The 13,231-nt window shown below is 40.4% G+C and overlaps 1 protein-coding gene and 1 long non-coding RNA gene across 4 annotated transcripts in view; one reads left to right on the plus strand and one right to left on the minus strand.

The window, feature by feature from the left end:
• Window positions 1–7,353: 7,353 nt before the first annotated feature.
• LOC108716447 lies at window positions 7,354–12,680 on the minus strand. 2 transcript variants are annotated; one of them, XR_001935683.2, is made up of 2 exons: window positions 11,840–12,680; window positions 7,354–8,241 (listed from the first exon to the last, which is right to left on the minus strand). It is a non-coding gene; the product is annotated as an uncharacterized LOC108716447 (long non-coding RNA). The 2 variants fall into 2 exon arrangements; XR_005961181.1 differs by having other exon boundaries at window positions 11,539–12,680.
• bicral.L (BRD4 interacting chromatin remodelling complex associated protein like L homeolog) overlaps window positions 10,543–13,231 on the plus strand; it is a 30,198-nt gene continuing 27,509 nt past the window's right edge. The window contains exons 1-2 of one of the 2 annotated variants that reach the window (XM_041562531.1): window positions 10,543–10,780; window positions 11,000–11,058. The gene's annotated coding sequence lies outside the window, so the exon portion shown is untranslated. Of the gene's footprint in view, window positions 10,781–10,952; window positions 11,059–13,231 lie in introns of those variants that run through there. The other variant, XM_018262573.2, reaches the window with a different exon arrangement.

Genomic DNA, 13,231 nt, shown 5'->3' on the forward strand with positions numbered 1-13,231 from the left:
CCGAATCCTTCTGCCCGGCCGAACCGAATCCAAATCCTAATTCGCATATGCAAATTAGGGGCGGGGAGGAGATTGTGTGACTTTTTGTCACAAAACAAGGAAGTAAAAAATATTTTCTCCTTCCCACGGATTCGGGGGTTCCGCCGAATCTTTCGCAAAGGATTCGGGGGTTCGGCCGAATCCAAAATAGTGGATTCGATGCATCCCTACTTTTTATAGGCCAAGAGAAAACAACCTGCATGCCATTAGCCTCAGATTGTGTTGTTCTGTTTATTCACCAATGGAGAAAATAACCTGTGTGCCGTTAGCCTAAGATTGTTTGGTTCTTTGTGTTGTTCTGTTTATACACCAATGGAGAAAATAACCTATGTGCCATTAGTCTAAGGTTGTGTAGTTCTTTTACACTTTCATGCCACCCCTTTGTTACTTGATTGAAGGGTAGAGCTGTTGTCACAGTCAACGTACGTATCCAATAGAGTGTAGAGGCCTTTCCGCACTTTAGTGGTTCTGCCAATCTTATTACAATAAGTTTAAACTATTCCCAAAATAGGGGATTTTAACGTTTAAACAGATTTGTGGAGTTTGTACTTACTGCCTAATTGCTTGGTTGGTATTTTATCTTATTTGATTATAAAAGAGGGTTTGTTTGGCCCTTTCAGTCACGTGTGTTAATTTTATCATCCGGCTGCCAAACATTTCCGTACCATTTACTGGCCGATTCCTCACACTGATACCATGAAGCGATACAGCACTGGAATTTCATAGCATTTGTCTATTTGGCTTAGTTTCCAGACACAGAGTCAATGTGCACCGTTTCATGTAAAAATATAATGTTTTAATATTTTTTCTTTCCTCTTTTTTAGGAATAGTACTTTTCAAATACAATTAATTTCCCCCACTTTTTCCGCAATTTACTGATTTTTCTGGTTTGTCCCTGGCACAAGTGTTCCTCTGTAAACATTTTATGTAAGGGCAATGCCACGTGAATGTTTTGGCCCACAATGTAAATTGTCAGAGGTTAATTGCTCAAACTGCTTAATTGTTTGAATACCTTCTGAGGTCATTTTGCACACAATTTGATTAAAAAACCCACCACAATTTAGTTTAGTTGCCTCCTGGGTACACATGAAATGCCCAAATTCAGCTGCTAAATCATATCTACTGCCTGAGCATAAAAATATGCAACTTTTTTGTTTCATTATTTGTGGTGCTTTATTCAGTCAGCGCCCTGTCTCGTCTGTTTATGTCATGTACAGGGGTAATACAAGACAATGTGCAATTGATCTTCATCGTTGGATCGTTGGTGCATTGGCCCAACCAATCAGTTGTTCGCCATGACATATTGCATGACAAATATGCAAACACATGATAAGATAGATGTTTTAATAAGTAAGTTATTATAGATCGTAAGCTCTACTGCATAGTTCAATATGATAAGAGGGGTCATTTACCACCACAAGTGCGGTCGTGCTAATTTGCCTAAGGTTGTGGAATGAAAAAAAATCTGTCACTAAAGGTACTTAAGTTTCCATACACATTTGTATAGTTGTGCTTGGCCCGTCCTGCCTCTTGTTCTGACTCAAGTGCCTATTGACCCAGGAGAACCCCGGGACTGTCACCACCTCCGAAGGTAGCTCCAGGGTTCCTACAGCAGCTACAGCGCAATTACACATAAAGGATCGCACACGTCATGGTGATGTTCAATGGCAGAAATGAAGGCAACCAGACGTAAGGTGGCCATACACAGGCGGATTAAAGCTGCAGATATCGGTCCTAGACCAATTCGGCAGTTTATCTGCCCATGTGTGGGGGCTCCCGACAGGTCCTCCCGATCAAGATCAGGCCAGAAATCGGGCAAATATAGATTGGTCAAGTTTCATTTTTTTTTTGTACGATCCAGGACCGCATTGGCTAGTTGATGCGGTCCTGCAACCCGTCGGAGCCCATTCGTAGTATTGTAATCCAATCGTTTGGCCCCAGGGCCGAACGTTCGGATTCACACGATATTGCCCAGTCGTTAGTGGGCATATTGGGTTAAGATCCGCTCGTTTGGCGACCTTGCCAAACGAGCGGATCTTATAGTGTATGCCCACCTTTAGAAACATTTTCATCAAAATACAAGCACAATTTCTCAAATCTTGCTGCATCAGGTGCATCATCCCCTCACAACTGTAATTACTGCAAAATACTGCATTGCCCACGTCAGCTGCAACAGAACATGCGCTTTGCAAACTGCACTTATGGGCTGTAAATGATCACTAAAATGTGTTCTCATCCTCTTCTAGAGGGGTAACCATGAAGGGCTCTCTCTCTTCATCTGTTTTATTTTTTCTATAAAGCCATATTTTTGCCTGTTATACCTTTTTTTAATGTACTTTAATTACAACAAATTACAGTTGTATAAACAAATTACTGGTTGAATGAACTCTTTTCGTATATGTCTGAGAACAGTTTTATTTTAATTACATGTCTGTAATTGAGATATTTTGTGGGTGTTGGTATCTTCTTAAGCCACATTGTTTGTTTCAGAGTGTATATAAGAATTTATTTTATGACAAATAAAAGTTATGTTGCAACAAGTATTGTAACTATTTTTCCATTGACAAGGTGTATATATTTTTAGGTGTTTGATCTGTATAAAAAACAAAATAAAAATCTAAAATCGAGTAATAGCTGAGTATTACCTGTCACCAGGAAAATTTGGTTTAAATAAAAATGTGAGACAGGAAGACAAAACTTTTATAGTTCCTAGAATTTACTTTGTTCACTGCCTTTGTGTATTTTCTGGTTACAAATTGTGTGAGCCGTTGTATTTTTATATTTTGTTTTTTGAATTAAACTAGTCTCTGTACAGCTGATATGGTTTATAAATTCAGCACTTTGTACAAAATGTTGTTTACGTCTCATAGCCAAGGGACGACAGTAAACATTTACTTGTTGAAGTTTTTGTATTTGAGCGAATGTAATTCAAATAAATAAATAGAAGATGAATGTGTGTTTTTTTAATTGTGTTGTTCTCTAATCCATTATAATACACAAAAGCCATGAATATCTTGTAAATTATATCCTTATAAACGGTGAGTTCTGATGTCATCAGTTATAAACGGTGAGTAGTGATGTCATTTCTGTCACATGACTCACTAAAACTTGTGTATTATAATAAATAAAGTACCCCCTGTTGCAAAATATGAGGATATTAGAAGTAACCTCGGAGTTTCATGCCCTGTATAAAAACACTCGGCCTTCGGCCTCGTGTTTTTATATGGTCATGAAACTCCTCGGTAACTTATAATATCCTTATATTTTACAAAAGGGGGTACTTTATTCCCTATATATTGCCACACAAATATAAACTTGCTGAGCCATACATTAGTATTTTCTTATGTTTAAGTACACACACACAATAGTGATGTGCGAGCCGGGCCGAAGCCCACAGGACCCACAAGTCAGGCAGGTTCGGGCCGACACTTGCACAAAATATTCGGTCCGCAGGTGGGTGCAGCCGAGCTCTTGCTTCTGTCATTGTTACCCTCCCCGTCTGTGACTTAACAGTGCCCCAACTTCAGCGGCGAGTTGCATCTATATATATATATATATATATAGGGGCAAATTCACTAAGATGCGAAGTTGCGCCAGGCGCAACTTCGCCGCACTTCGTCAGGCGTAGTTTTGCCAGCGCTCCGCAAATTCACTAAAATCCGAAGTTGCGCTCAGGGGTAGCGTAAGGTTGCGAAGTTGCACTAGCGTTGATTCGCTATGTAAAGCGAAGTTACGCTAGCGAAGGCTAATTTGCATACGGCGCGAAATTCAAATTTCAATGGAGGAATATGTATCAGCACTACAAATGCCTAGAAAACCTTCAAATCAGCAAATAAAAATTTTATTTTGCCCTACACATGTGCCCACTGTCTAGGTAAGTTGCCATGAGTCAGGAAATATAGGAGGGAAGGAGGGGAGCCCCAAAAAAATGTTTCGATCTTTTTTAGCCTATCACCCATCATGTAGAAAACACGCCAGCATTTTTTGGGACTTAGAAAAAAATTTGACTTTTTTTGAAACAATCCCTATCTACTCTATTGCTCTTCGCCAGGTCTGAGGTGGCGAAGGAAGTCTAGCGTAAAAGGTAGCGTTCAGTACACTGCGCAAGTTAGTGAATTTGCGTAGTTACGTGGCTAGCGAAAATTCGCCTGGCGTAAGGGTGCGAAGTAACACTAGCGAAACGACGCCAGCGTTCGTGAATTTGCGCAGTAACGAAAATGCCAAACGCTAGCGAATTAACGCTAGCGTTCGGCGCTTAGTGAATTTGCCCCGTAGACTCTCACCACCCCCTTCATGATATCAGAGACGGGGCAGGCATATAAAGAAGCATGCAACCGCTGGCCGGATTAGGGTCGGGTGCAGGTGGAGAATTTCTCAACTCACACATCACAAATACACACACACAAAATCCCCAATGTTTAGTTAAGGTCTACACAAATATAGGAGGTTTCCTGCTGTACCTACATATATACTTGTATGTAGATTTATGTACGAACAGTGGGTAAGCTAACCCTGCATACACTCTTCCAAAAAAGTTGGGACACTGTAAACTGTAAATAAAGAGAATGGGATGATTTGCAAATCATTTAAACCCTTTATTTAATCACAAACTGTACAAAGATAATATAGTAAATGTTGAAACTAAGAAATGTTGTTTTCTGAAAAATATGCTTGCTTTGAATTTGATACCAGCAACACATTTAAAAAGCAAGTTTCCCGCTATGTTGAATCAGCTCTCCGCTTAACAACACTCTGTAACCATTGGGAAACTAAGGAGACACGTGGCTGTCGTGAAAGTAAAATGTTTCCCATTGTTGCAGGATACAGGATTTCAGCTGCGCCACAGTTTGGATTCTCCGTTGTATCTTTTTGTATTTTTATTTCATAATGCACCAAATCTCTTCAATAGGTGAAAAGTCTGCAGGCAGGTGAATTTTAGCACCCGGACTCATTTACTACGGAGCCACAATGTTGTAATACGTGCAGAATGTCCTGGTCCATCGTGAACAGAGATTTCTCAGCTCTTTTAAGCATTACACTTTTCCAGTCTTTTGTTGCCCCTGTCCCAACTTTTTTAAAACGTGTGAAGTTACGGTCATCAAATTCCATATGAGCATTTTGTATGTTGTCTTTGTAGGGTTTAAATTAATTGCAAATCATGCCATTCTGGTTTTTTTTTTTACAGTATACCAATTGGGTTGTACATCACTCATTTCACTTCTCTGTCTCTGCAAAACCTTCCTATTTATTTATAATTTTCTTTCTCCCCTCCTTTCCTTCTCTCTTCTTTTATTTTGCCCAGTTAGGCAACCAAATTAAACTTAACTGATCTTTTGGGCCCAAGGCCAAATAGAGTTTTACACAAACCTCTTCGCTACCACGGGTGACAAAACGCACCATTTCCTTCCCACTGGCAAAAATGCAAATTGGCAAACGTATGCAAGCAAAGTTTTCTCATGATGGCCAATAGCCCACTGGCAATTCCAGTTTTAGCAGGTGGGAAGAAAACAAGAGAAGTTATGTGGCAGCCAAGATTTATAGTGGGCAACAAAGTCCCATTATAGTGTTATTTCTTATTATTGTCTTACCTCTTGTCCTCTTAATTAGTCAAAAAATTAAGTAACAACGGGGCACTCAGTTTATTTTCATTTGCATCTGAACACATTTAGGGGCTGATTCACTAAGGGTCGAATATTGAGGGTTAATTAACCCTCGATATTCGACTGGGAATTGAAATCCTTCGACTTCGAATATCGAAGTCGAAGGATTTAGCGCAAATAGTGCGATCGAAGGATTATTCCTTCGATCAAACGATTAAATCCTTCGAATCGAATGATTCGAAGGATTTAAATCCAACGATCGAAGGAATATCCTTCAATCAAAAAAAGTTAGCCAAGCCTATGGGGACCTTCCCCATAGGCTAACATTGACTTCGGTAGCTTTTAGATGGCGAACTAGGGGGTCGAAGTTTTTTTTAAAGAGACAGTACTTCGACTATCGAATGGTCGAATGATTTTTAGTTCGAATCCTTCGATTCTAAGTCGTAGTCGATGGTCGAAGTAGCCCAAAAAAACCTTCGAAATTCGAAGTTTTTTACCTTCGATTCCTTCACTTGAAGTTAGTGAATCAGCCCCTTAGACTCCAAAAAAAACATTAGGGGGTCTTCATCGGGGACACAGAAAAATTCAGGCAACCTTAATCATGTCAATTCGACTTTGAAGCATGCCCATGCTCCAGTTAACCATAATCTATCAAGACTGGTATCTCCAACGAGATACTAGGTCAAAAGGACAGTCCAGTGTAAACTGGTGGTTTTTGGACTCCTGTAAGACTATCAAGATGATGTTTATGCATTACATCAAAGTCCTGCAATCACAAGGAATTAGAAGTTAGAGAAAGCTTAACTTTTAGTTTCAGTTGGGAAAGAATTTCATGTCTGGCATGAATCTGAATTTGCATTAGAGAGCATAAGCTTCTAGCCCCAAAACAGAATAAGTGCCTGCCTCGCTTGTCCAATTACTATCACCTTTAAAGGGGTGGTTCACATTAAGGTAACTTTCAGCATTTTATAGAATGTCTAATTATAAATAACTTTTCAATTGGCCTTTTTTTTTCTTTTTAATAGTTTTTGAATTGTCTTCTTCTTCTTCTGGCTTTTTCCAGTTTGGGGGTCACTGACCCCATCTGAAAAAACAAATGCTCTGTAAGGCTACAAATGTATTGGTATTGCTACTTTTTCTTTCAAAACTTTTTTTATTATCCATCAATATTGACAAGCCATTTCAATTTTTCTTTATAAAATGCATGTGTTCCCCTACACAGAGAAGAACTATTACATAGCATGAAAACATATTACATAAAGCTACATTGTCACATTGAGATGTAAATAAACATAATGAAATATGCATATCAATAAACAAATAAACTCGTTTAACAACATGAAATGTCATTTATTCCTTTATATTCGTCTCCGTGTATATTTTGTCATGCAATAATAAACGTCTCCTTACATTTGGTCATGGTGTCCCAGGGTTCCAACCTTGTTCTAATTAAGGGCTCTCCCAACTTTCCCAATTAACAGATACATCCATCACTGACTGGTATACCTAATCCAAGAGGTCCAAATTTTCATATAGATATTATATTTGTCTGAAATAATGCTTAACAGTCGTTCATTCACCATAATCCAGTTCATTTTGGTACGGAACATAGATATGGGGAGTGAACGCTTTTTCCAGGAAGAAGCTATGGTTTGCTTTGCTGCAATAAAAATAAACTGAATCAATTTACGTAGATATTTATCAGATACTGGAATTGTTTTATTAAGAAGTACCTGGATGGGATCTTTCCGAAGTCTAAGTCCTGTAATTGAGTCTATTAAGGTAAATATTCTGGACCAAAGTCTCGTAGCTTCCCTACATGGTATTGCTACTTTTTATTACTCCTCTTTCTATTCAGGCCTCTCCTATTCATATTCAAATCAATGCATGGTTGCTAGGGTAATTTGGACCATCCCTACAGCTTTGAGCCCCACTTGGTCTAACACCAGTCTGCAGTGGTCTCCCCAGTTTTTTTTGCCAGCGCATCACCAATTTTTTCTTGACCACCCAGCTGCACTTCTGCCCCCCACCTCACACACTGTAAGAGAATCATTTTTACATAAGTACACAGTCTTATTACTATCTGTAGAAATTGCTATACAGTTATGGGACCTGTTATTCAAAAAACCTGGAGTTTTCTGAATAAGGGGTTCTTCAATCCCCATACCTTCAGCCTCCTAGAAAAATAATTTAAACAATTTGTAAATAATTTTTAAAAATTAGAATTATTTGATTAAAATGGAGTCTATAGAAGATGGCCTTCTCCTAATTTGAAATTTACTGGATAACGGTTTTCTGAATAACAGATACCATACTTGTATTTCGACTAGTAAAGCGAGGAAAGTTTTTTCCCAGGAGGACACTGCCCTGGGAACCACTATCATGAATTTACTATAAAATGCCAGACTCCAAATCAGTATCGGCAAGAAGTCTGCATGTTCTCCTCAAGATTGCATGGGATTCCTCTAGTACTTCTGTTTCCTCCCACACTCCAAAAATATACAGGCAGGTTAACTGGCTCCTAATCATTGCATGTGTTGCTTGAATGATAGGGAATGTCATTTGGAAGCTCCACTGGGTCTGGTATGATGATGACCAATCTCTGTAAAGCAATATATACACACGTCAGTGCTATAATAAATAGCAATGAAATCAGCACTGGCATGTACTTCTTAAGGTAAGGCCAGACGTGACGTTTATACGTTGCGTTTTTAAAAAAAGCTCCGTCGGATCTAAATACGCATAAACTGCACTACCACTGGAACTAATGGAAAACGCACAATGGCAATTCTCACAGGGCGCTCGCAAGCCAAAATCCACCATGGGACGTCAGTATTGGCGTTTTTCAGCAGATACGTCAAGAAACTACCAAATCAATAGACTATGGGATCTGCAAGTTCGAAACCACACTGTACGTAAATATGCAGCGTATTTTAAATATGGCTCCCAAATTCTCGCAATATAAATTACACATATACGTTTTTACTGTGTATTAGGCTGGTGACGTAATTACGTTGCGTATTTATGATCATTCCTGCTCCATTTTTTCTATTTCTAAATAGCATTTCTATTTCCAGCCCGTGGAATTATGGGGAACGAGAACAATGAGAAATGCATGTTGGGAACCCTATGTGCTGAAAAATGCTTGAAAACGCATGTTGACGGTTGCATGTGATTTTAGTGGCACATTTACGCCTGACTGAGCTTTTTTAAAAACACACCGTAAAAACGCCTCGTCTGGCCTTGCTGGTCCAGCTGTTTAGCCTGTTTAACCTAGCATATCAACATAACCAAACCACACCAATTATTTGATCAAACAAACTCTACCTCAATACTGGCCAGTATGCGGTCAGCTTAAAGGAGAACTAACAACCCTCTTAACTGCCTTCCATTGCCCACCTCTCCCTCCCCACGCTGTTTATTAGACAGAATGGTGCCCCTAATAAGAAACCTGAGCCTAAAATGCAGAGCAGCTCTCCAGCGCCATCTTCTGCCCATTCACATTCGGGGAGGGAGAGTTGAGGGGGGGTGGAAGGTAGATAAGGGTGCTATTGTTACTAGGGGTAGTTCTCCTTTAAATCTACTGCTATTGTTAACACTAGCCGATAACCTGAGATTACCATCCAACCCACACATAGAGTGCTTGAAGCTAGGCATTAATACAAGTCTGTCAACATGCAACATAAATGTGTAATCATTTGTTTGGACCCCTACCACTCACCTTAAAAATCACTGTAGAAAACCATCTTCGAGATGAAAAACAATGCTGATAAGACAGTGTGTGAAACTATGAGGCCCAGACTGTCAAGCTGTAGATGGTGGGGGTTGCTGTAATATGCCATAGACAGTCACTATTTATCTGAACTATGAGGGGCTGTTTGGGTCTCTATGTAACTGTAATGCAAGAGCATATTTTGAATCTCAACCTGGACCTAAAAACCATACTAACTGGCTTGTTGCTGTACGGCATGAATATCTACCCGTGATCTGAAACATCAGCTTTTCTGCTAACCAGCAGATCAATGCGATTTTGCTATCCACATGTCCAAACAATAGTGATACCTAGCCAGTGAGCTGGACAAGGAAACAGGACATCCCTAAAGGCTAAACTCCACGAGTGCTTTTATAGGATGATGCCAGACCAACAAAATGCATGGATACAAAAATCAGATGTGTAAACTTCATGAAAAATTTTCCATCCAGCGCGGCACGACGGTCGAAGCAAACACTGCATGCTGCATCCTCATCCGACGAGATAAAATCTGATGGCATCTGACTTTCCCTCATTGAAATACATTGAATGTCAGAATGTAGATGCATGCACAAGCGACACCTTCCGACTTTATCTGATTCGCCTTTACATTCAAGCTATAGGAAGATCGGTCAGATTTCATAGCATCCTACAAATCTTGTGCGATCAGATAAAATCTGACCCACAAACTCTCCTGTGTAGTTTTACCCTTAATCTGGCCATAGACTCAAAGATCCGCTCGTTTGGCGACATCGGATCTTTCCCCGATATGCCACTAACGGCATGGCTATATCGGGGGTAGTTCGAAGGTACGGCCATATGGCCGAACGATCGACTTACGATACGCCAAGGGACTCCGACAGGTCGGTTAAAAATCAAACCTTCCCGATCGATATCGTGGCCAGATATCGATCGGGAAGACCCTTCGGAAGCCCCCATACACGGCAAGATAAGCTGTCAAATTGGTCCAAACGACTGATATCGGCAGCTGTATCTGCCCATGACCTTTAGTGCAGGGACAGTTGGGAGATTTTGCACTTGTGCTTGCACTTTGAAGCACTTCTCAGTGGGGCCAATAGATGGCATCTGAGTTCTGGTGCCATGTATTCGGGCTAGGGGGAGAAAAAAAAAAACCACACACATACAAGGCAAATTTCCTGGCGTGCCATTGCCCTAAATCTTGGCAACGTATGGTCAACACAACAACACAAGCTTAAAACAAGAACATGCCAATTTCCACAATGGGCAGGCGGCACTTGATCAAACAAAGCACATCCGAGTAACGGCTACTTTTATTTCTTTTCTTCACAGTGATTATATCAATTTCAGCTGGAACAAATATTATTTAGAGAAAAGTAACAATAAACCTGCTTGGTCTCTAAAAACGAAGGTAATAAGTAAATGTATTCGAAATAAAAGCAATTACAGTTGAAAGGATTTGAGAATAATTGTTTTTTTGTTGTTTTTTTTTTTTTTGTGAGTGTGTGCGTATGTGTGTCCCCATCTCCCTGTGCGCTCTCTCTCTCTCTCTTTCTCGCTCTCTCGCTCTGCTCCTTGTGGCTGAGAGAGGCTCATGTTTCTCACTCTCTCTCTCTCTCTTCCTACACAGCCAGCCCCTGATGTGATGGCGAAGAAACCCCGTTGACAAGGCACTGCTTTTTCATGACGGTGAGTTTCCCTTTGAGTGTATTATAATTTTGTGATAAAAATTTCAAGGAAAAAAAAACCACACAAACCTCCTTCCTCCCTTCCTTCAGGGAGGGGAAAAAAAGAGATGGGGAAATCTATCTCCAGACAGACAAGAGGGCGAAAAAATTTTTTTAAAAAAAAATAAAAGCAGGAGATTAGGTTTCAGCCTCCAAAGCTTCTGGCTCACTTTTTTTTTCTTTTACTCTTCTCTCTCTCTCTCTCTTCACAAATTGGCAGCTAAGAAAATGTCTTGCAGAGAGTATGAATAAAATATTTATTTCTAGATACAAGGCAGGGGGTGGTGGTTTAAGGGAGGAGGAAGAGGATTGTTTTGTGTTTTTTTCCTTCACTACAGGAGGTGGCAATGAAAACCCCCCCCCAAAAAACCAGTCGCCTTTAATAGAGAAGAAAAGAGCAGATTAGGTGACAGGGCTGTTGGGAGGAGAGAGAGAAATTCACCTCAGTGTGGCCTCCAGACGTGAAGTAGCAGTGTCAGGGCTTGTGGGAGTTGCAGTTTAACGTGTGGAGGCCACAGGTTGCCCAGTCGATGCAAATTGAAGTAGGGAGGGAAGAGAAGGCTTCTGTCATTCATTTGCGCCGGTTTTAAAATACTTTCCCCCCCTTTTTACTCCCACCTCCCCTGTCACAACCGCCGCCACCCTGGAATCATCATCATTAGGGATGGGAGAGACAGGGAGGAAAAAATAGCAAAGAAAAGGAATCTTTATCAATCCCCTCCCCTCTGCCCCTCTCCTATTACCCGTTGTTGCCAGTCAGGAATGGCCCGAGCTCTCTGCGACCCGTCGATGCTTCTCCTGAGCTCCGTGCGCCGCTGCCTGACGAGAGAGATCGGGGGAAAACATTGGCGCCTTTTTCTAGATATTTTTTACCTCAGAGGTTGTTCGGCCGCCGCCGGGCTACGGAGTAGATTGTGCTGTGAGGGATTATTTCGCACTGGAAGACGCGAGGCTGATCATGGAGGATTTATAGTTCCCTTTTTGTTTATTGATTTTTTTAACTGTATACTTATTAGTATTTCGAACTTATTTCTGGTTTCCGATACTGGATTTTTATTTAAAATCGTTTTTTATGCCGCCGGCGACCGAATAATAAACAGACGCGGCCTCCGGATTTATTGTATTCGCGTCGCTTCAGAGCTTTTTTATTTTGTCGCGCGGGATTAATTGGTCTATAAGTGTGGGGTGTAGGACTGGATGCTCTCTCCGCAGTGTATATAATGTGCTATGAAGTGTCCCGTGTTATTACTAAGGTGCGGGTAACATGGCGTCTGCTTTTGGCTTCGGGCCAGACGAGATGGCGCAGTTCTATCTCGGCCTCCATTTTAGGCCAATGTCCCCGCGTTTGTTTTACTTCATTGTTTCCGCGTTCGTTTCGGTGGTCTGTCGGCTGCTGAACTTGATACAATAAATGTAGGGCTATTTATCATTCAGCCGTCGCCATTTTATGAGGGAGATAATGTTCCAGTCACGGCTGTTTATTAGGGGGAGAACCTGTTCGGATCTCAAGTTTCTGTTCGGTTTTCAGTGAAAACAGAACAATAATTGGACCAATAAAGGAATTTCAAGTGAGCTTCATTTCTTATAACAGAAAAAAAAAGCAAATCAATTAAAAATAAGATTGTTTTTCTAAATCAGCATTGCTGTATTTCAGAGCTTTCTGGATAACAGATTTCTGTATCATAGATCCCATATCTGTAATTAAAGGATTGGGTTTACTAATCAGGCAGAATATAGATAAAAGATAAGATTGCCACCAGTGTGGTTTTAAATGGACATCAAAACGTTGTCATGTTTTCAACCTTGAGAAAACTGGATGGAAATCTAGCCAGTTGCATCTAAGTTAAAAGAGCCATTTTGCTCCCTCTTCCACTAAAGAAAAATAGTCTGGAGCCGCAAAACATAACACCGCTTATTAACTTTTAAAAAAAAGTTTTAACTTTTTTTTTTTAATTTTAACTGTTACGACAACAAAAGTGCAATGTGTAGGCCTACTTTGAAATAAATGTAAACACTGAATAGCCCTATTAAATGCTAGTGTTCTATCTGTTTAAAGGCAACGGCTATAGACGTCATTAAAATATGCGTCACATCACGTCTAAAGTCCTCGCACCTGCTGCAGTTGGACTCTGGAG

The sequence above is a fragment of the Xenopus laevis genome, chromosome 5L (assembly GCF_017654675.1).
Source record: "Xenopus laevis strain J_2021 chromosome 5L, Xenopus_laevis_v10.1, whole genome shotgun sequence".
NCBI lineage: Eukaryota > Metazoa > Chordata > Amphibia > Anura > Pipidae > Xenopus > Xenopus laevis.